Genomic DNA, 23,540 nt, shown 5'->3' on the forward strand with positions numbered 1-23,540 from the left:
TATTGTAAAATATTCAATATTTATGATACCATAAAGTACAATAACATTGTTTCAGATATGTGAAACTTAAACAGAAAATGCAACCCAAAACACCTTATCATTACTAAAATAAACAGTTTTTCACTGTAAACTATATGGTCATTCATAGGACCCTATAATACATCCGGCGCAATGCGACACAAGGCTCAATGCAAGTGTGTTTGCTAGTTTCAGTCCGGCGCCGTTCACATTTTCCCATCCAGCGCCATGTCGTTTAATTAGCAAATGCATTTGCGCCCATTTGTGCTGGTCTAAAAAAGAGGTGTGTTCAGGCGCATTGCTATTTTAAGGAGCTGAAAATAGACTGCACCATAGACCAACTCAAACCTGGTCTAAAGTCTAAAGTCAATGTTTTTTTCTTTGTTATTTAAAGAGCGTGTTAGTATAGGCGGATCCGCAACGCGTGTACACGCTGCTTATTAAACACAGGGCAGCACACAAACATGCAAAATTTTAAAAATTAAAGGATTGGAATACATAATATTTTTTTAGGCTAATTATATATATATATATATATATATATATATATATATATATATATAGAAAATTAAATTAAATTAAATTAAATTAAATTAAATTTATGCATTTAGCAGACGCTTTTATCCAAAGCTACTTATAGTGCATTCAGGCTATCAATTTTTACCTGTCATGTTTTCCCAGGGAATCAAACCCCCAACCTTACGCTTGATAGCCAATTTCTGCTGTGTAAATAGCAAATCCGTCGTGTCACGAGTGCAATTCGCACTGGAAGATGAGACTCTGATTGGTTTATTGCATGTTACGCGCCAACCGTTTTTCCGTCGTTTAAATAGCAAAAGTGTATTTGGACACGCCCTGCGCCGTGCACTTTACACTATGCATTTAGATCGTTAAATAACATACAATTATGTTACAGTGTTTCATGGTATTTTACTCTTAACTAATTTACAGTGTTTTATTTATTTATTTTTCTGTGAAAATGTTAAACACTTCTACAGCGCAAAATTAGTTTGGACTTTTATGGCTAATAATTTTTTGAGCTAAACAGCATCTGCCATCATTCACTGTTAGGAGAAGAGCACCTAGGTTTGGGATCATTTTGATTGAAATGCCCCTTTAATTCATTTGAACATCAATGAGAAAAGCTGAGTGAATAATTACTTATACACTGTGGCATGTCTGCAATACTGTAATGTCAAATTTTATGTTGTGACCTGCCTTCTAAGTTTACACAGACCTCAAAGTTTTAGCTTCTGCCTTGTGCTTCATTCCATAATGGCATGAGTTGAAATCCTGATTCAGTAGTAAAGAAGAGTATGTCCCAATGGCACGATAACAGAAGTGGGAGCTGCAATATGAGCAATGCTGTTTAGAACATTTTGAGGCTCAAATGACATTCCAGCCGGATGATCCAGGTGTCCATCTTTTTTCTTAATAACTAGTATTACTCAGTGGGTTGTGAATTTAAAATGTTATAGAGTGGATAACAAAAAACACAATTTAGTCATCATTAAAAAGTACTTTAAAAATACTTCAAAGAGTTTGATCTCTAATACCTGTGTTTGAATTTGCAGACTGGATCCAGATTTCCAGCGCTGGAGGTCTGTGGTGAACCACCCACTGCTGGCAGCGGTCTAACCCGGCTGAGGCAGCGGATGGGGTGGGTGTTGAATCCCGTGGAGAGCACTGGAGACCAGGTAATCCACCCACACCTGCAGGATGTCCTGTCAGACAGTATGAAACCTACAGGTTGACGTCAGTCGACCAGTCCTATGTTTTACAGGTTATATAAACTCCATGTTGTATTATTAGTATCTGAGTTTTGCTTATTTAGAGGGAGGAATTCCGAGGTGGGATTTTGATAAGATTGGGCAAGGTCCTGTGTCTGATCCTGATTTATATAATTATGGGTGGCACGGTCAGATTGTAAAAGCACAATACATGACATACTAATTATTTAGCCTTCTTCTAAAAATAAGCTGCGCTTTTTCATTTTCAGATATTTAGTACCATGAGATCCAGATGAGAAAAGGACTTTGCTTTAAGCACAACTGTGACCGAACAGAGATTTCTTAATTAACATTACATTTCAAGTTCTTCCGAGACAGATTGTTTGCAGATTTCTCAAAAAAAAAAAAAAAAAAACAAAGATTGACCCAATATGATCAAAGAAATGTTTGTTTTTAGTAAGAAGCGGGGATGGATTTCTTTTCATGTGCGTTAACAGCAGAAAGAATCCAGATTTACGGAGGAAGAGAGCGAGAGACAAAAGTAAAAGAGAAAAAGAATGAGTAAAGCTACACTAAATATTCTTACCAGATGCTGTTTTTGAGTGGTTTCTTTAGGAGTGGTTATGGTTGTTTCTCTTGATCTTGGTCCAAATTCCCATAGCCAAGCAAATCTTCCAGGACCAGGTAGATGTCTGTTCAGGAAATTAGCTAGAGAACATGTAGTTTACAAGCATCTTGTGTCCTGCGTTCACATAAATATTTGAATAATTATTGCATTATTGTCATCATACTGGAATAGTGTGGATTTGATCTATAAAATTAATGCTGTTACACATTTAATCTTTTAAGTCAATATTTTTTTCAGAAGTGAGATAAAAATGTTTATAATGTTTTAAATATGGATATTTTTCTTACAAAAATACATGAATCCAGGAGGCCTTTATTCACCCAAGGAGGGTGTGAAAGGCACATTTTATTATGGATGTGCATGCTTTATTTGACTTCTTTTGGACTGTTAAAGGAATAGTACAGCCAAAAATTTTTAATTACTGAAAATTTACTCACTCTCATGCTATGCAAGATGTAAATGAGTTTGTTTCTTCATCAGAACAGATTTGGAGAAATTTAGCATTAAATCACTTGCTTACCAATGGATCCTCTGCAGTGAATGGGTACCATCAGAATGAGAGTCCAAAGAGCTGATAAAGAAATCTCTTACTATAAGGGTTAGTTCACCCAAAAATGAAACTTAGCCCATGTTTTAATAACCCTCGAAGCATCCTAGACGTACAGTACAGTATATGACTTTCTTCTTTCAGACGAGTATCTAGTGATTTATATAATAACAGTAACAGGGATCATTAGAGATATTTAGGAATTTATCTAACAAACATTCCTTTGTTATAGCCACAGGAAAAATTGCACTCTTTCCTCCTCCTCTGTCATTCTCTTTGACCTGTTGGTGGCATTCTCATGTGGTGTTACATAACTGCTGATACCTCTGAACGACTCTCATGTTGACTCTTGTGGACATGTTGCCCAGTTATGGCAGATCATAAACCAGTATACGGTGTGTTTGTCTTTGTGTGTGAGAGCAGTACTCACTCTGTCACATCATGTGCCAAAAGCAGCAGAGTCCAGATTCTCCTGCAGGGCACAGAGAGGGCATCCTGAGGGTCAGAACCACCTCCACAACCCCTGCTCTGTGCTTCACAGCCATCACATCTTTACATCCTCACTCCCTCCTCTGTTCCCCAGAAAGCCTTAAGACTTCCACATACTGTACATTATTGTTTCTCCTCTATGCCCCACCTTCTGAAATGCGTTGATTTTTACAAGGCTCATCGGTCTGAAAAGCGAGGTGTGCTGTAATTGGCCAGCTATCCAGTGCGTTGTGACTGGCCGAATACCTCAAGCGTGATGGAAATGTTACGCCCCTTAACTTATTGTGATCCAGTCCGGCCGGAGTGATGAGACATAAACATTAAAGGGTTAGTTCACCCAAATAGAACGAGTAAGTCTGTTTGTCGTTATGTGGTTCGGCTCGGTGTTCATCTTCAGTTTTCTCTCTGCATTAGTTCAGTCAGTGTACTGTTTGAGTAAATGAATTACTCTGGGATATTGGTTTGTTTTAACTCAGAGGGAGTGTCAGCCACAAAAAGTTAACAGCTTAAGTTATTTGTGGATTAATGTGTATTGGAGACGCGAACCGTTTAAAACGATTCAGTTCGATTTGGTGAACTGGTTCAAAAAGATCTGGTTACATCGAATGATTAGTTCGCGAACCGGATATCACTGCATTGTTTTGAGCTCTCTCTCACAACAGACACGGAAGAGAAGACAATGCTGAAAAAAGTCGTAGTTTTTGCTATCTTTTGGCTATTTTTAGTTTTTGCGGAGGCCTGGAGTGAGCGGAGGCCTGGAGTGAGCGGAGGCCTAGAGTAAGCGGAGGCCTGGAGTGAGCGGAGGCCTGGAGTGAGCGGAGGCCTAGAGTAAGCGGAGGCCTGGAGTGAGCGGAGGCCTAGAGTAAGCGGAGGCCTGGAGTGAGCGGAGGCCTGGAGTGAGCGGAGGCCTGGAGTGAACGGAGGCCAGGAGTTGAGCGGAGGCCTAGTGTGAGCGGAGGCCTAGAGTGAGCGGAGGCCTGGAGTGAGCGGAAGCCTGGAGTGAGCGGAGGCCTAGTGTGAGCGGAGGCCTAGAGTGAGCGGAGGCCTGGAGTGAACGGAGGCCTGGAGTGAGCGGAGGCCTAGAGTGAGCGGAGGCCTGGAGTGAGCGGAGGCCTAGAGTGAGCGGAGGCCTGGAGTGAGCGGAGGCCTGGAGTGAACGGAAGCCTGGAGTGAGCGGAGGCCTGGAGTGAGCGGAGGCCTGGAGTGAGCGGATGCCTGGAGTGAGCGGAGGCCTGGAGTGAGCGGAGGCCTGGAGTGAGCGGAGGCCTGGAGTGAACGGAGGCCTGGAGTGAGCGGAGGCCTAGAGTGAGCGGAGGCCTGGAGTGAGCGGATGCCTGGAGTGAGCGGAGGCCTGGAGTGAGCGGAGGCCTGGAGTGAACGGAGGCCAGGAGTGAGCGGATGCCTGGAGTGAGCGGAGGCCTGGAGTGAGCGGAGGCCTGGAGTGAGCGGAGGCCTGGAGTGAACGGAGGCCAGGAGTGAGCGGATGCCTGGAGTGAGCGGAGGCCTGGAGTGAGCGGAGGCCTGGAGTGAGCGGAGGCCTGGAGTGAGCGGAGGCCTGGAGTGAGCTGAGGCCTAGAGTGAGTGGAGGCACAATTTATTAGACTTTATAAACTTTATATTGAATGCGATTATGCACACATTTTAATAAAGCCAGATCAGTTTTTGTAACAAGTGAATATGTTCGTTGACTTAAGACATAACACACAATACACTCTTTATTGCCACCTGCTGGCATATTTTGTGTAATACGAAGAAATGATCACTGAACGAATCAGTGAACGATTCTGAACTAGTCATTTTGGTGAACAAACTGAAAATGAACGAATCTCTTGAAAGAATCATGATTTCCACCACTAGCTCCAGGCATGATGAAGCAAGGACAAACAAAGATTCTTTGCATGAACATCTTGGTGGCGTTATGCAAATCTTCCCACATAGTGACGTAGAGATGTGGGGGCGTGTTAGAACACTCCAAAAAGAAAGGAAACATTGATTGAAATTGCTTCTTATGACCCCTTTATATGTCACACACTGAGGTGACTCTTAAAAAAACTATAACCCACTGCTTTCAATAGAGTCTCAGAACAGATTCAGTCTTCCCTTACTTATTTTCACTTGTTCCCATGTTATACTTGTGAGATCAAAAAGCTACAATTTCACAAATGGTAACATACAAGGTGTTTTTCTGTGCATTTTTTGTTTTTATTTTTTTATTTTTACTTTGTGTGTATGTGTTTGTTTTATTTCTTGTTTGTGAAAAAAGCCAAACAAATTAAATAGGAGTGACATACTGTAAGAATAGATGATAAAATGATCTGTGGAAGGTGAAACGTGAACAAATTTAATCATTTGATTTGGATATTTTTGCAACATTAAATACAAATGTATTTATTTATTTATTATTTAAACTAAAATGTATAAACATAAAAAGTCGTGTCAGTTTTAATTGCCATTATTGAAGGCTAAAGGAAATAAACCAAGTTAAAAAGAAAATATGTCCTCAGACAAATATATTTACTTAAAAATAGTGTTTTGCGGTGCTGAAACGTCCCACAAAAGTAAATTTAATCTCCAAAAGGAAGAGGTTTCCAAGGAAGTGTGTGTGTGGTGCCAAACTGACTGTGGCACTTTCCAGAAGAGCTATCAGGGAACATTCCCAGCATCAGTAACACACTCCGACATGCGCTCAAACACTTCGGGTCATCTTTAAATAGCGTGTGATAGGCTCTGATGCCACTTTCTTTGGGAGCAGTGTGGGGGCTCTGCACGTCTGGAAAATAAATTCCCTGCTGTCTCCCTGTCCGGATCTGCCTGAGCAACAGTCGGATCATGCCAGGGACCGGATGGGCCGGGAATAGACAGGAAATCTCAGGAAGCAAGGGGGTCGGATGGAGTGCCGATATTGGGACCACTACAGAGCAGAAATCAGGAAAACTGGAATTTGTTTTACAGTTTTTCTGAACTGTTGTTCTTCCTCTTCACCCCTGCAGTCGCTGCGGTTGGCTATTCCATCTTTACGTCTATTCCACTGGGTTCACGTGTCTAAATGGTTCTCATTCAAACAATCCCTTAAAAAATATTTCACTTTACGATATTTTCAACCGCCACAGTAAAGCCATAATATATTCATGAGGAGGTTGTAAAATATGTTATTTTATATTTCTTTCAATGATGAGAGTTCCACAAATATATACACTACTGGTCAAAAGTTGATAAATATATTTCAAGTTTTTTGCTCACGTAGGCTTTTTTATATTAAATCACAGTAAAACCAATAATATTGTGAAACATTACTACAATTTAAAATGTTTTCTATTTTAATATATTTTAAAATTACATTTATCTATGTACTGGCAAAGCTACATTACCCTAGCCTTCAGTGTAACATAATCCATAAGAAATCATATATATATACACTCTAACTTTGATCAAACAAATTAATAAAGTGAGCATAAGAGACTTTATAGCTCCATTTAAAAATGTAAAATAAATATTTAAAACTCTGACTCTATTTAAGTAATGTCAATATAACTTTATTATCTACTGTATACTTCACTGCTATAACCTTTGCACTTTTAACTTTGAAAGCTTTATAACAACTGTGTTATTAAATTAACTAATCCTAAATGCATTAGATTTTTCAATTAAACTATGGTTATCATTGTAAAAATTATAGATTATTTTTATAGATAGATTATAGATTAATTATATATATTATAAAGATTATACATTCTCTTTTTACACAGTATGAGTTGAAAAGATTTATTTACTTTTGAGTGTGCCTCCATGTCTTCATGCCACTATCCATAAAACATGGAGAACATCATCTTTTGTAAAAGTCCTGAAAAACACCAGAGGCCTTATCCAGCAAGCCATCAACTCACGGGACTTGGGCTTTTACAGAACAAGACATTATGAGAGATTTAGAAATCAAAGCTTCATTTCTTTTTCCACTACCTCTTTCATGGAGGCCAGGAGCAGGTCTGGCCCGACACAATCCCCTGCTCAGCTCCGGATGTCAGCGCTGTTCCAACTTCTAAGAGTCACCGCAAGTTGTATTGTTCTGCTTTTACTTTTTGGAAACTTCTCATTCACCTGGAAATCGCCAACATCCTTTGCCTCTAAGCTGAAATGCATCTGGCATCAGCTCATTTCCAGATTAGAGTGACTGTGAAGCTGTTATTTATGAAGGAATCAAGAACTTCAGCAAGTTCATTATGTAGCCTATGCAAACATTACATCATGTTGTATATGTGGAGGCTGAGCCGCGAGTGTTTCCCGCGGGAGCCACTAGAATGTATTTAGTGGAGAGATCGTGTTGCACGAGGAGTATATCGTCCATGATTTCCATATGCCCAGATAACAACTGGAAATATGAGATGTTATGAAACTGGATCCTTCACAGTGTAAAAATAAAGCAGAGGAGGAAGATGTCCACCCACTCTGAGCATCCCAATTTTCATCCGCACAGGTTCCTGTTTGGTCGACTAATTTTAAAGATGTGTCAGTAAGTGTGGAATTGCACGAGCAATGAAAGGAAACCGTGCTGTTGAGTAAACTCTTAAACAAAAAGCCAATTTTAGAACGTTCCTCCTCAACAAGCATACAATGGCAGGAAAACAAAGAACGTCACACGAGGGGATTGACAGGGTCAGCTCAAGGCAAGGTCTGTATGTACATGTCCCTGTCTGCAAGGGCACTGAGTACATTTATCAGATGATGCTATAGTCTCCAGACACAGCTGTATGTGTTCATGAATGAAATGGGTTGTTTTTGATGTTTATTTTAGAGACACGTGTCTTGCAGCTGTGTAATCGAAATTAGATCTGTCTTATGAAGCGAGGGGCTTCCGAAACCCACTTTTTAACAGTAACATGTCTTAAAGGAACAATTCACCCAAAAATATAAATTCAGTCATTATTTATTCACTCACTCTCATGTCATTCCAAATCTGCATGGTGTTATTTTATTCTCCTGTGACATATAAGAACAGTTCAAAGTGATCACGGGCAATCAAGTCTAATAAAAAAAATAACAACAATAAATGTGATCCAGACTAATTTATCCCAACTCGTTTTTAATTTACGACAACTACATATAAAATGACTTGTAAATTAATCTCTGTGTAGTTATGCAGGTTTCTAATTAATTATGTTGGATGTAAATAACAATGAACATGATTGGTTCTTGCCTGTCTTGTGTCTGAAAAACAAACAAAACAATGCACAGATACGGAATAATATGAATGTGAGTAAATAATTATATAATTTTCATTTTTGAGTGAACTTTTCCTTTAATAATGCTTCTCTTGTGATAAAGATTTTTTTTTTAAAGTACTTATTAGGGAAATAATATATTTTAAAATAATATACTTACTGTAGTGTCAATGTAGTGTTTTTAGAGACTTTAATGTAAATTTCACTGAAACAATAATGTATTATTATTGATAATAGTTAATGTTGAACTTTTTTGATTCACTTAAGTACATCTTTAAACCGTGTGTAATTTCATAAGGAAGTCTGAATATGTAGAAGCAAATTTAAAATATATATTTATATATCAGAATATAAAGACAAATATATATATATATATATATTGTAACAATGTAAATGTTAGTCTTTAATATTCATTTTGATCAGTTTAATGTATAGATAAACATACAGTATAAATAATAAAAATAAACCCCAAACTATTGAATGGCATTAAACAAAAATATTGACACTAAATCCTTACTTTATACACACTCTATGCATATACTAATGTGAGACACAAGTTGCTTTTTTCTTATGCTCTGAGACAAAATGTGATCTAACCTAGTAGTGTTGCTGTTAAAATTCAAATTTACATATGTACACAGAGACACACCTTATTATATGCTTTAAAATGCAGGTGTTTAAACAGATTTGACATAATAACAGATATTTAATGAACTAATTAGTGACTTTTATAGTTTTGTAAAAACTGTAAATCATGATGTTAGGTCAGTCTCTGAAGGTTAAAACTCCTTCCCTGAAGTTCTCTATACTCAGACACTTTCTTATTAAGCAAAACTTGAAATTTATACAGATTTCTTTTAAAATGACATCAGTCGCTACCTTGTATTACATCAGTGCTGACTTGGACCATGCCCTCTTTGTGTATCTCTGTTTAACAACTTCCTAAAGGCACCAGAGTTGAGTGGAAATCAGACCCAGCTGCTTTATGGGTCCTGCATGGCATCTTTATGAGTGCATATTTCTGTGGATGTGTATGTTTTACTGTAATTCTACAGAATGAAAGCATAGCTTTACTGAGAAGAAAATTCTCTGCAAGAACCACTTAAAAGCATTTTTGTCCATGCAGTTAAAGTCAGTGTTGTCCAAATCAACCTATTTTCTTCCACTCTAAGGACAAAAATGTTTTTCAAAATATCTTTCTTTACATTCCACTGAAGAAAAAAGTCATACACATTTGGAACGACATGAAAATGACAAAATAATGACAGAATTTTCGAACAACTATCCCTTTAAGAATAGGACTAAGTCATTACAGACATAACATGCTCTTTTATTTACATTGCTTGGAGAATTAAATAAATATTAAATAGATTTTAAACACAATCCGTGTTACATAAAATAAAAACATACAGTTACACATCTTGTGTGGCCCGTTCATTTCCTAAATCTTATCTAAAGTGTGGCCTAAATATGTCGAGTTCATCTTTAAACCCAAGCAGATATGTTCCATGTCTCAAAATTATCAGCATTTTTCTCACTCCTCTTGTTTCTGACCTCCAGAAAGTCCCGAGACGAGCAGCCAATGACGTCTGTTTAGTGTTTTGAGCTGGTTCTTCTACAACCAGGAAGGACAGTCAAAACAGCAGCCCGAACCAACACAAACAGATCAATCCCATTGACGTAGTGTGAACGCAATGCCTCGCTCTGAACTGACTGTCATTATATAAGAAAAACCTGACCTTTTAATACAAATTTTGACATCAAGTATCGATTAACTACTATTTTTATTGCCCGTAACTGTATTTAAACATGAAATACACGGTTATTAGTTGTCAATCGTATTTAATAAGCAACTGAATACAGCATGGGACCTCTTAAAAGAGACCTTGGCTGTCTAAGTGCTCTTAAAGACTGAAGCCAATATCCTCTTGTAGTCTCAAGTGGATCTCAAGATTGCAAATGTTTAAAGCAACTTGTGCAACATATGTCTACACTCTCAACTGAATGTTTGGTGCATAAGAAGTCCTTTATAAAACTTGCTGAACTAAAGCTAAAGATTGCTGAACCGAAAATTGGTCAATGACATGAGGCTTGTCCCAAAGCATAAAATACTTTTTCCATAAACAAAATCTTGAACTTTTCCAAACTTTTGACTGTTGCAGAATATTTGATAATAATCATAATAATAAGCTGAATTTATCACACGTATCATAGATGTCCAAATCTTCAAAATCACAATATCTGAGTAATCTTACATGATGTTCAGTGCATAAGAAGTCTTTTATAAAACAGGAAGTTATTGAAAGGAAATTGTTCAATGACATTATGCTGGTTTTGTTTTTATCCCTTGAATCTTTTACATTTATTTAAAATTTCTTAAAAATATATGTGATTCAACGGGGAAAAAAAAGAGAGTAGGCATTGTATTTTAAACTGACCAGAGTAATAAAAAATATTGTTCAAAACCTTCAACCAGTGTAGTATATTTACTGCAGAATGTGCAGTGAATTCATTTTGCCTTTAAATGTTAATTGTATCTGATTATTATTAGCATTCTCTCTATTTAATATATCACATGCATTTTGTTGTCATGTGATGAGAAAACCATGAAGAGGAAACTCATGGTGCATTTATGTCACGTGGAATTACCATAATTACGGGATTACGTAAATAATGCTCACAGCCTCATAAAACGTTGTGCTTACAACTTGTAAAATTAGATTTTTTTTTTTTTTGATATCTCTGACTTGTCATCTCATAATTACGGTAATACCGGCATGTTATGAGACCTTGTAAACCTTCCCGACTATAGTTGTATTAGTTTTTTTTTTTTCATTTACATTTATTACATTGCCCACTTCAGGTTGGTGGAGAGTTCCTGCCTCAAGTGGAGGAGTTCAGGTATCTTGGAGTCTTGTTCACGAGTGAGGGAAGGATGGAACGTGAGATTGACAGACGGATCGGTGCAGCTTCTGCAGTAATGCGGTCGCTGTACCGGTCTGTCGTGGTGAAGAAGGAGCTGAGCTGTAAGGCAAAGCTCTCGATTTACCGGTCAATCTACGTTCCTACTCTCACCTATGGTCATGAGCTGTGGGTCATGACCGAAAGGACAAGATCCCGGATACAGGCGGCCGAAATGAGCTTTCTCCGTCGGGTGGCTGGGCGCTCCCTTAGAGATAGGGTGAGAAGCTCGGTCACTCGGGAGGAGCTCAGAGTAGAGCCGTTGCTCCTCCACATCGAGAGGAGCCAGCTGAGGTGGCTCGGGCATCTATTTCGGATGCCTCCTGGACGCCTTCCCAGGGAGGTGTTCCAGGCACGTCTCACCGGGAGGAGGCCCCGGGGAAGACCTAGGACACGCTGGAGGGACTATGTCTCCCGGCTGGCCTGGGAACGCCTCGGGGTCCCCCCGGAAGAGCTGGAGGAAGTGGCTAGGGAGAGGGAAGTCTGGGCGTCTCTGCTTAGACTGTTGCCCCCGCGACCCGGCCCCGGATAAGCGGAAGATGATGGATGGATGGATTTATTACATTATTACTTTTTAATTTGGTCAGTCAGACCATTACACTAATCACATATATCAGGGGCAAGGGAGGCAGTGCCTCCTCAAAATATTGCGATACGTGTGATCATTTTAGCTGAATATAACACTCTGTAATCATCCCTCAGCAGTCCAGCTCAATCAAATATCAGTTACACATGGCGCCCTTGAGTTGGCATTTAGTCGCTAGATGGATCATCCCTTTGATTACCAAGCCAAAGGTTTCAGGTCTCATCTCATGCATCACAGTGTCCTGAGAGGACTTCGTGTGACATTTCATGTCCCAGATTGAGAAATGTGCGTGTTGAAATGTTTTGTCCCTGTCAGTAAGTCGTGTAACTTATTTCTGTGGCTTTTTTCTCAAAGTGTTAGCTTACATATTTGTGGAGAGGCTTTTTTTATTTCACCCCAGATTCATCCAGACTTCACATGACCTTTGTTCACGATCTGCAAGCATTCAAACCACTGCTTGTAAAACTTTAATTGGATGTAATTTAGTTGTAGTACCCTGATGTTTTTCTTGAGGAGTTGTTAGCATTTCAGAGAATTCTGCCTACGGGGATTCGATTTTCTGCACGTTCAGTTTCAACATTGTGGTTAATTGAAGATGAGATGTAAACTTAAGTGAACCACTGTTCGCTTCGTCATGTTTGAGTATGTAGTACATCAAGCGAAACAACACAGCGCTACCACAGTTTATGCAATGAGGGCATTGTCCTGAGTTTCAGGAAACAATAAGAGCTGTTTGGAAGACCTGCGATTGTAAATCTGTATAAATTTGTATACAGGCTCTTTAAATGTGATGTACAGCAGTGGTTGAAAAATTGGCCTGCATTTCTGTTTTGATATGGGCTCTCATACAGCAGGCGAAAGGTACTGTCACATTAGTTAAATTTTAGAGAAATTTCTATTAGATTGACTGGATTTTGTGTGTGAAATTTTGCAGAAAAACAATAAATGTAACTGCACCTCAATCATAAAATGCATATAAGTAGTGGCTCCTAACTACAGTAATATAGCTGTGCAACATAAATACTACGTTTAAATGCAGAAGAATAAACAATATCTTTTTTAATGTTGAAATATCAGTCAACATCAAAGGTTTGAGTTATAAGTCCGACTCTATAAACATTAGGCCACGACTGCCTCTAAAGATACAATAGTGATTTGAGATGCTGGGGATTTAACCTAGGACCTCATACATGCAAAGCATTTGCTCTACCAGCATTTGAGCTACATCCCCAGTTACAAAAAATGTAGTCATACAGGTTTGAAACAACATGTAGGTGGTTAAACTAGGGTCAGCTATCCCTTTAAGACATTGTAAAAAGATACGTGAAAATCCAAACAGTAGAGTAAGAAAAATGCCTGAGGTTTATCAGATAACATACTGTTTCCTCCTTCTTGAAAAGTATGCGCTGAACATGAACAGATTTTTCCTTTTGTTCAATTTCACTCTGCATGGGGCCTGCTCAGGGTTTTCAGCCAGCTCTGGGATGGCTCCAAGGGAAATATTGGACTAAAGTATAGGGGCATGAACATCACTGAACAAACAGTTCAGAAATATGTCCCTGATTTTTCACTTTCTCATAACAAAAGCAGCCTTGCTTGGTTACAGAGGTCTTCAGGAAGAGCCTCTCTGTTATAATGTCAGTGGCACCAAACGTATTGGTGTCCTGCAAGAGGCATGTCATATTAAAACTCCCAAGTCCTGCCGAGGTCATGTGTTTCATTCCTGAATCGGATGTATTCATTGTTCCCTTACAGATTCATTGTCGGAAAACACAACGAGAAACATGTGCGTGGCTACAAATGCCACTCACCCTACAACATAAATGATCAGTGAGATATGGGTCCAATTACAAACAGTCTGCTCAAAGACTACAGGGCAAGCGCTCTAACCTCAGCCCGGGCCAGTTTTGGGGGTTTATGGCTCGAAATGATGCCGTGCATCTGGTTTCAGTTATTGTTGTTGTATTTATGACTGGTATGACATCGCGAGGTAGAAAGAATCGTGTTATCCGTCAGGAGCAGGAGGCCTCACATTAAACCCGAATCCCTCTGTGAGCCCAAAGGTAGTCTGGATCGCATGTTACCCAGGAAACCTTTTAATTGCATAACGATGCCCTCATCTGTTTCCTTTAGTTTGAGACTGGTTGGAGAACATAATTATTAAGGGAAAGGAGCTTGATCTTGTGACCTTTCTCCTGGAAATGGGCCTTGGACTAAATTAAAGGGATAGTTCATTCAAAAAGAATTACTTACCCTCATGTCGTTCCAAAACCGTATGACCTTCGTTCATCTTCAGAACACAATTTAAGATATTTTTGATGAAATCTGAAAGCTTTCAGACTTTCCATAGTCAGCAAGGTTACTACGATGATCAAGGTCCAGAAAAGTAGCAAGGACATCAGTAAAATAGTCAATGTGTCATCAGTGGTTCATCCTTAATTGTAGAGTCACACTGAAGGCATCAAGGGCTATTTGAGCAAGAAGGAGAGTGATGGGGTGCTGCTCCAGATGACCTGGCCTCCACAGTCACCGGACCTGAACCCAGTCAAGATGGTTTAGGGGTGAGCTGGACCGCAGACAGAAGGCAAAAGAGCCAACAAGTGCTAAGCATCTCTCGGGGAACTCCTTCAAGACTGTTGGAAGACCATTTGAGGTGACTACCTGTTGAAGCTCATCAAGAGAATGCCAAGAGTGTGCAAAGCAGTAATCAAAGCAGAAGGTGGCTACTTTGAAGGAACTAGAATATGGCATATTTTCAGTTGTTTCACACTTTTTTGTTATGAATATAATTCCATATATAATTCCACGTGTTAATTCATAGTTTTAATCCCTTTAGTGTGAATCTACAATTTTCGTAGTCATGAAAATAAAGAAAACTCTTTGAATGAGAAGGTGTGTCCAAACTTTTGGTCTGTACTGTATATATATATATATATATATATATATATATATATATATATATATATATATATATATATATTCACACAGTCTGAAGTTTGAGCCTGATAAGATTCGTAAAAATATTTTTTAACCATTTGTATGTTTTTTATGCTTAACCAGGCTGCATTTATTTGATTATATATATATATATATATATATATATATATATATATATATATATATATATATACAGTATTGTTCAAAATAATAGCAGTACAATGTGACTAACCAGAATAATCAAGGTTTTTAGTATATTTTTTATTGCTACGTGGCAAACAAGTTACCAGTAGGTTCAGTAGATTGTCAGAAAACAAACAAGACCCAGCATTCATGATATGCACGCTCTTAAGGCTGTGCAATTGGGCAATTAGTTGAAAGGGGTGTGTTCAAAAAAATAGCAGTGTCTACCTTTGACTGTACAAACTCAAAACTATTTTGTACAAACATTTTTTTTTTCTGGGATTTAGCAATCCTGTGAATCACTAAACTAATATTTAGTTGTATGACCACAGTTTTTTAAAACTGCTTGACATCTGTGTGGCATGGAGTCAACCAACTTGTGGCACCTCTCAGCTGTTATTCCACTCCATGATTCTTTAACAACATTCCACAATTCATTCACATTTCTTGGTTTTGCTTCAGAAACAGCATTTTTGATATCACCCCACAAGTTCTCAATTGGATTAAGGTCTGGAGATTGGGCTGGCCACTCCATAACATTAATTTTGTTGGTTTGGAACCAAGACTTTGCCCGTTTACTAGTGTGTTTTCGGTCATTGTCTTGTTGAAACAACCATTTCAAGGGCATGTCCTCTTCAGCATAGGGCAACATGACCTCTTCAAGTATTTTAACATATGCAAACTGATCCATGATCCCTGGTATGCGATAAATAGGCCCAACACCATAGTAGGAGAAACATGCCCATATCATGATGCTTGCACCTCCATGCTTCACTGTCTTCACTGTGTACTGTGGCTTGAATTCAGAGTTTGGGGGTTGTCTCACAAACTGCCTGTGGCCCTTGGACCCAAAAAGAACAATTTTACTCTCATCAGTCCACAAAATGTTCCTCCATTTCTCTTTAGGCCAGTTGATGTGTTCTTTGGCAAATTGTAACCTCTTCTGCACATGCCTTTTTTTTAACAGAGGGACTTTGCGGGGGATTCTTGAAAATAGATTAGCTTCATACAGACGTCTTCTAACTGTCACAGTACTTACAGGTAACTCCAGACTGTCTTTGATCATCCTGGAGGTGATCATTGGCTGAGCCTTTGCCATTCTGGTTATTCTTCTATCCATTTTGATGGTTGTCTTCCGTTTTCTTCCACGTCTCTCTGGTTTTGCTCTCCATTTTAAGGCATTGGAGATCATTTTAGCTGAACAGCCTATCATTTTTTGCACCTCTTTATAGGTTTTCCCCTCTCTAATCAACTTTTTAATCAAAGTACGCTGTTCTTCTGAACAATGTCTTGAACGACCCATTTTCCTCAGCTTTCAAATGCATGTTCAACAAGTGTTGGCTTCATCCTTAAATAGGGGCCACCTGATTCACACCTGTTTCTTCACAAAATTGATGACCTCAGTGATTGAATGCCACACTGCTATTTTTTTGAACACACCCCTTTCAACTAATTCAACTAATTGCCCAATTGCACAGCCTTAAGAGCGTGCATATCATGAATGCTGGGTCTCATTTGTTTTCTGAGAATCTACTGAACCTACTGGTAACTTGTTTGCCACGTAGCAATAAAAAAATATACGAAAAACCTTGATTATTCTGGTTAGTCACATTGTACTGCTATTATTTTGAACAAGACTGTATATATATATATATATATATATATATATATATATATATATATAATATATATATATATATATATATATATATATATATATATATATATATATATAATCAAATAAATGCAGCCTGGTTAAGCATAAAAAACATACAAATGGTTAAAAAATATTTTTACGAATCTTATCAGGCTCAAACTTCAGACTGTGTGTTAAACTTAACAGCTCTAGAGAAGAATACCATTCACATATATTTGGCTTATTGTCACAACTCAAAGTCAACAAGGGTAAGAACAATGAAAGTGGTAACCACAAACATCGAAACAACATATGTCCATTCACCCAGTTATTGAGTAACCATTCAATCCCAGTAGAACATGTTTCAACACACACACAATAGATGCGGTATGCCAAGTGTTTATTCCGATTTCAACCCCTCTCCACAAGAGACCTGGTTTCTATCTGATGCCAACATACATTTTAATGACATGTCTGCGCTCACCTATCACTCTAACTATTACACCCCAGCCACTTAAATCTTATTAAACATAATGGCTTATTATTTCCCCAGCTGAATCACTATATCTGGACATTTAAAACATTAATGTCAAATGTTTGCCAAAACAAGCTAAGACTTTTAATTATTTGCTTTATTGTATTATAAATTGAATTTAAAGAACGCTCGCTTCGGCATGTGATTCTAAATTACATTTTATGCTAGTTCTGCCAAAGTTTGACCTCCAAAATGGATGCATTTGGCTTAGTCATGTCACAGATTTCTTAATTTTACCAAAACCTCACCACTAACCTCTTGCAAAGTCTTACATGTGTATCATGGCTCCGTTCCTTTAGCCTCACTGGCCGGTTGAAAGCCAAGCATGAGCATATCCCAGAGATCCAGTGCCAGCATGCAGCGAAAGGCTGCTGTGCAGAGAGACCAGGTGCAGCTCTGTTTATCCTCCCCTGCTAATTATGTCAAATATTATTCCAGTCTGTCTTCCACATCCTTCTGCAATGCTCTCCGGCTCTCTTAGAGAGGAAGAGTGTGTGTGTTACGGGGCACTCACAGGTAATAAAGGTAACTGTACACCAGCAGGATATACAGTTATCAATACTGTTATTCTTTAGAACAGGTTGAGAGTTTGAAAGATTGTGGCATATTTATTTATTTATTTGTTATTTTGTTTAGTTTCATTTCGTTTAGTTTATCTTAGTTTAGTTCAGTTTTATTGGTTTCATAATTGATCACCTTTGCAACATTGAAACCGAACTGAATCCAGTTTTAACTGAACTGAATCAATTTTAAATTATATTGAGATGAATAATTACACAAACATCTTCTGTAAAGCTGAAATTGAAGTCATTTAATTGCTGAATTGTGCAGCATTTAATATTATTTTGAAGCTGCTTTGAAATGGTCTGTATTGTATAAAGCTCTGTATAAATAAATGTGCTTTCTTCATGGGACTAGATTAGCAAGCTCTTCCCCAGACATTGTACTTGTCAAGGCATTTTACTAGGCTAGAACTAAAGATAATACTTTGAAGTGACACTTTGTTGTAGAATTAAAGAAAGAAGAGTAAAGCCTTTCGTTATGGTGGAACTGGAAGTAGATGTCATTGTGCACGTGTGTTTAGTGCCTGTGAGGTGTTGAAATATTCTGGGCTTGGGTAACAGCATGAGTAATAGCGCTGGAGTTCAGAGGCCTTGCCGTTTGACTCTGTCATGCCAATATGCAGGAGTTTGGATTTAGTGGTGGGGGCTGAAGACTTTAGAGCAGCTGGATATTCATATCCAGTGGCGTTTTGAAAGGATATATTTATGCACTTGAGATTGGAGAATGGTTATTTACATGACATGCATATGCAGCTTGAAATAAACATACCCTGTGGCTGCTATAAGAGGTCCAGTGCTGGAACACTGTTGAATGGATAAATGAGGTTAATTAGCATAGTTTGGAATTAAACTGAATAGGCTGCACCCCACAGGAAGTTAGAAGTGGAATTTGTTATATCTGTCTGTCTGTCTGTCTCTTTCCATATGTCTGTATGTGTCATTTTATCTCTCTGTCGTTCTTTCTATTGGTCTTTTATCTGTCTGTCATTGTTTGTGTCTGTTTTCCATTCTTTCTTTCTGTCTGTATGGCTGTCTGTCGTTTTATCTGTCTGTCGTTCTTTCTGTCTGTCTTTCCGTCTGTTTGTGTAGTTTTATCTGTCTGTCGTTCTTTCTATCGCTCTTTTACCTGTCTGCCTGTTGTTCTTTCAGTCTGTCTGTCTGTCTTTCCGTCTGTTTGTGTTGTTTTAACTGTCTGTTTTTCTTTCTATCGGTCTTTTATCTGTCTGTTGTTCTTTCTTTCTGTCTGTCTTTTGCATATGTCTGTCTGTGTGGTTTTGTTTGTCTGATGTTCTATCTGTCTTTTATCTGTCTGTCTATCTGTCTGTTGTTCTGTTTGTATCTCTGTCTGGCTGTCTGTCTGTCTGTTCTGTTTGTCTGTCTTTCTGTCCATTGTTCTCTGTCCATCCATCCGTCTATCTATCTATTTATCTCTCTACAAACCCGATTGCAAAAAAGTTGGGACACTGTACAAATTGTCAGTAAAAAAAGGAACGGAATAATTTACAAATCTCATAAACTTATATTTTATTCACAATATAATATAGATAACATATCAAATGTTGAAAGTGAGACATTTTGAAATGTCATGCCAAATATCGGCTCATTTTGGATTTCATGAGAGCTAACCATTCCAAAAAAGTTGGGACAGGTAGCAATAAGAGGCCGGAAAAATTAAATGTACACGTAAGTAACAGCTGGAGGACCAATTTCCAACTTATTAGGTCAATTGGTAACATGATTGGTTATAAAAAGAGCCTCTCAGAGTGGCAGTGTCTCTCAGAAGTCAAGCTGGGCAGAGAATCACCAATTCCCCCAATGCTGCAGCAAAAAATAGTGGAGCAATATCAGAAAGGAGTTTCTCAGAGAAAAATTGCAAAGAGTTTGAATTTATCATCATCTACAGTGCATAATTTCATCCAAAGATTCAGAGAATCTGGAACATTCTCTGTGTGTAAGGGTCAACACCAGAAAACCATTCTGGATGCCCATGATCTTTGGGCCCTTAGACGTCACTGCATCACATACAGGAATGCTACTGTATAGAAATCACAACATGGGCTCAGGAATACTTCCAGAAAACATTGTCGATGAACAAAATCCACTGTACCATTCGCTGTAGCCGGCTAAAAAAGAAGCCATATCTAAACAGGATCCAGAAGTTCAGGCGTTTTCTCTGGGCCAAGGCTCATTTCAAATGGACTGTGGCAAAGTGTAAAACCCAAGTTGTTATCAGCGCTCAGTTCAGAAGCCTGCATCTCTGATGGTATGGGGTTGCATGAGTTTGTGTGGCTTGGGCAGCTTACACATCTGGAAAGGCACCATCAATGCTGAAAGCTATATCCAAGTTCTAGAACAACATATGCTCCCATCCAGATGTCGTCTCTTTCAGGGAAGACCTTGCATTTTCTAACATGACACTGCCAGACCACATACTGCATCAATTACAACATCATGGCTGCGTAGAAGAAGGATCCGGGTACTGAAATGGCCAGCCTGCAGTCCAGATCTTTCAACCATAGAAAACATTTGGTGCATCATAAAGAGGAAGATGCGACAAAGAATATCTAAGACAGTTGAGCAACTACAAGCTTGTATTAGACAAGAATGGGACAACAGGATGCAACACAGTGTTAAATATGGCCTTGGTCACAACTTTTTTGAGATGTGTTGATCTATCTATCTATCTATCTATCTCACTGTGTGTCTGTCCTTTTTACTACCTCAGTTGAAATTCAAGAACTGATGACTTCACATCAAACTTTGTCGAAACAGATGTTTTTGATCAGTAGTTGATTATTAAAACCATCTCACAATTTCTGTCTCACAACCTCTGCATATAGTCCATGACACATCAATACTAAATCAGATCGGCTTTTTATAGATGCCCTGAGGACCATAACTATAAAGCTGAACCCCTGTATTGAGTGTCTTTGGCTGAGAGTGCTGCATTGCGTAATAGGTTGTGTAACAATGGGTTTGATGTTGTGAATAATTGACTTATATAAACTGACTGTTGGCTTTTGATTGATACAAGGTGGCTGTAAATGTGTTTTCAGATGCAGCGAGTAACTTTGATGCTCTTTTAAGAATGCCTGACCAGTTTCAGTCCTTAATTTTTCATTTTCCCCCCACTAAACTATAATTTTCTGCCTGTTTAATTTTCTTTACCTGTTCCATGCAGAATGAGTTTGCATTTAGTTATGTCTGAATATGAGCTAATGATCTACATATTCCAGAGAGAATGACCTCACATTTGAGCTTTATCCAGCCTCTTTCTTTTATTATCAATAATAAACTGCAGGTAACAAATAATATTTGGCTTTCTGTGGTGTCCTTTGGCAGTCTTTGTCCTGTAGTGCACAGGGGAAAAAGTTCCCTTGATGCTTTATTTTGTAGCCCATGGAGTGTATTTGTCTGTATGGGTTTGTCCTGGGGCATTTTGGATTTACCCAGTGGTTGGAGTCTTAAGGACCTCTTTAAACACGGTGTGAAGACAAAAGAGACGCTGTACATCAAAGACGGTTTCCCAGTGTGTGTTTGAGTAGATATCATACCAAACATCCTCAGCCAACAGCATCCAGCAGCCTTCTGTCTCTGAATTAAGATGCATACTAACAGTGAGCGGAGCCTTCACAAGGGGGCATATGGATTTAGGCTTGTCTGGGCTGTGTGAAAGTGACCCTTCACTGACATCAGGTCATATTACAGATGAAGCTGGGGTTCGATTACCCTTTTTGCACCAAATCTGTGCTATATATTGACCTGTGTCACTGACAATATGTTGTCACTGCAGATTTAAAGTAACCACATAAGTTGTCCAAAAATAAACATAACAGTCTTTGTTTACGTCATTTGTAAATATATTCGAACTTTCCGTGTGATATACCTGTAATTCAGCATTTTATAATTGTGTAAAATGGGTTTTTTATTCATATTTTGAATCCGTTTTGTTTTTATAATTTCTGCTTTTGTCATTTATAGTTTATATTTGAGGTTAGTTTCAGTCTGAGTTTTAGTAAATTATAATAATCCTGCAATTCAAATATATGATATCTGTCAATAATATCAAGTTATAATAGTTGTAAAAATTATGTAGCCAAATTGTTTATCACAATTGTATCACAAGATACTTTTGATGCCACAATCAGATTGCATTTAAATAAATTATATAGCAAATAAAAGTTAGGAGTATTTAATTCGGTATTTTATTTTTAATTAATTTTTTAATTAATTCAGCATCTTTATGATATTTCAAACTGCTTTTATGAAACATACAGGGATTACAGATGTTTTAGAAGGATAGTGAAAATAAAGTAGCTTGAGTTTACATATCTCCAAAATTTAGAAAAGGAAAGAAAATATGTTATTTTTAATTTAACTCTCAAAAGTTATTGATATACATTAGTAAAAGTCATGGCATTGAATCAGTTTACATGGAGTATATGATGTTTGCATAATTCAGAATCATTTTATTTTGGGCTGATAGACAGCATAGTGCCCTGGATACTGGTTTGTTTAGTAGAAAATAAAAATGTGTGAATTCATATGAATATACTGTACCATGTGATGACAAAGGGACCCATGACTGAAACATAGTGATGATAAAAGAGCAATGCAGAACAATCTAATTAGTCTAATTAGTCATTAGCAGACAAACAGTGTTCAGGCAAATATGTCAAATGTCATTACAAGGAATCTCAGAGAGTTCATTGTATTTTATTGCGCTTAACAGTTTTCCTGTGGACCAGTGAACAGCTTCGGGACATTCTCTGAACTTCTGCCATATACTGCACATTTTGTGTTTATTCTAAAATGTTCATGCTGGTTTTCTGAGTGTGAATCTAAACCATGCAAATCATTTGAAAATACAGAATTTTTGAACCATGTGTTTGAATTTAATTTGACAACTGATGAAGAACGTGCGGTTGTTATTTATATGACAGATTGCGACAGAGGATGTGGGGAGGGCTTGAGTAATGTGTTTAATCGGTTAATTCTGTGGATAGACATGGAGAAGAATGCCTGTTCAATGTTACAACACGAAAAATCTCACGAAAGTTGTTTTTTTTTGCAGTTTCAGCTCTGGTAGTAGAAATGTGGTATGGCTTTGTGCCTTTGAAAATACAATAGAGATGATTGATGAGCTAGAAAATCTTTAAATTTAGTTCGCAGGCAGACGTGAAGGCAGAAGAGGTCTTTTTCTCAGTGTTTTTCTTTCTTAAAGTCACGCCATTGTTCTTATGTATGAGCCCGTCATGCAAACAAGAGTTTTAAAAATTGTCGTCCACAACAATTATTGGCAGGTTTACAAAGTCTTAAATGTTTGGCAATTGTGGCTTTGACAATACAGAAGTCTCTGTGGCCTACAGTGCGTCAACGTTGACTCCTGTCTGGTATTTTGCAATGGTTACACAACATGCAATTGTATTGAGCTGCTTTTCTGTGTCCCAGCATCCTTGAGACATGAGTGGACAGCTCTTGATTGTGGTCCATTGTCTCTAGGGGTTTACT

The 23,540-nt window shown here is 38.1% G+C and overlaps 2 long non-coding RNA genes across 5 annotated transcripts in view; one reads left to right on the plus strand and one right to left on the minus strand.

Moving 5' to 3' along the window:
- Positions 1-23,540, plus strand: part of LOC113121077 (uncharacterized) — a 40,218-nt gene that overhangs the window by 3,260 nt on the left and 13,418 nt on the right. For 2 of the 4 annotated variants that reach the window (XR_003294671.1, XR_003294668.1), the window contains exon 1: positions 693-1,715. This is a non-coding gene — a long non-coding RNA (uncharacterized LOC113121077). Of the gene's footprint in view, positions 1-692; positions 1,716-23,540 lie in introns of those variants that run through there. The other 2 variants (XR_003294670.1, XR_003294669.1) reach the window with 2 other exon arrangements.
- Positions 1,615-3,586, minus strand: LOC113121078 (uncharacterized). The gene is made up of 3 exons (XR_003294672.1): positions 3,354-3,586; positions 2,335-2,440; positions 1,615-1,742 (listed from the first exon to the last, which is right to left on the minus strand). It is a non-coding gene; the product is annotated as an uncharacterized LOC113121078 (long non-coding RNA).

This window comes from Carassius auratus, chromosome 20 (assembly GCF_003368295.1).
Source record: "Carassius auratus strain Wakin chromosome 20, ASM336829v1, whole genome shotgun sequence".
Lineage (NCBI taxonomy): Eukaryota > Metazoa > Chordata > Actinopteri > Cypriniformes > Cyprinidae > Carassius > Carassius auratus.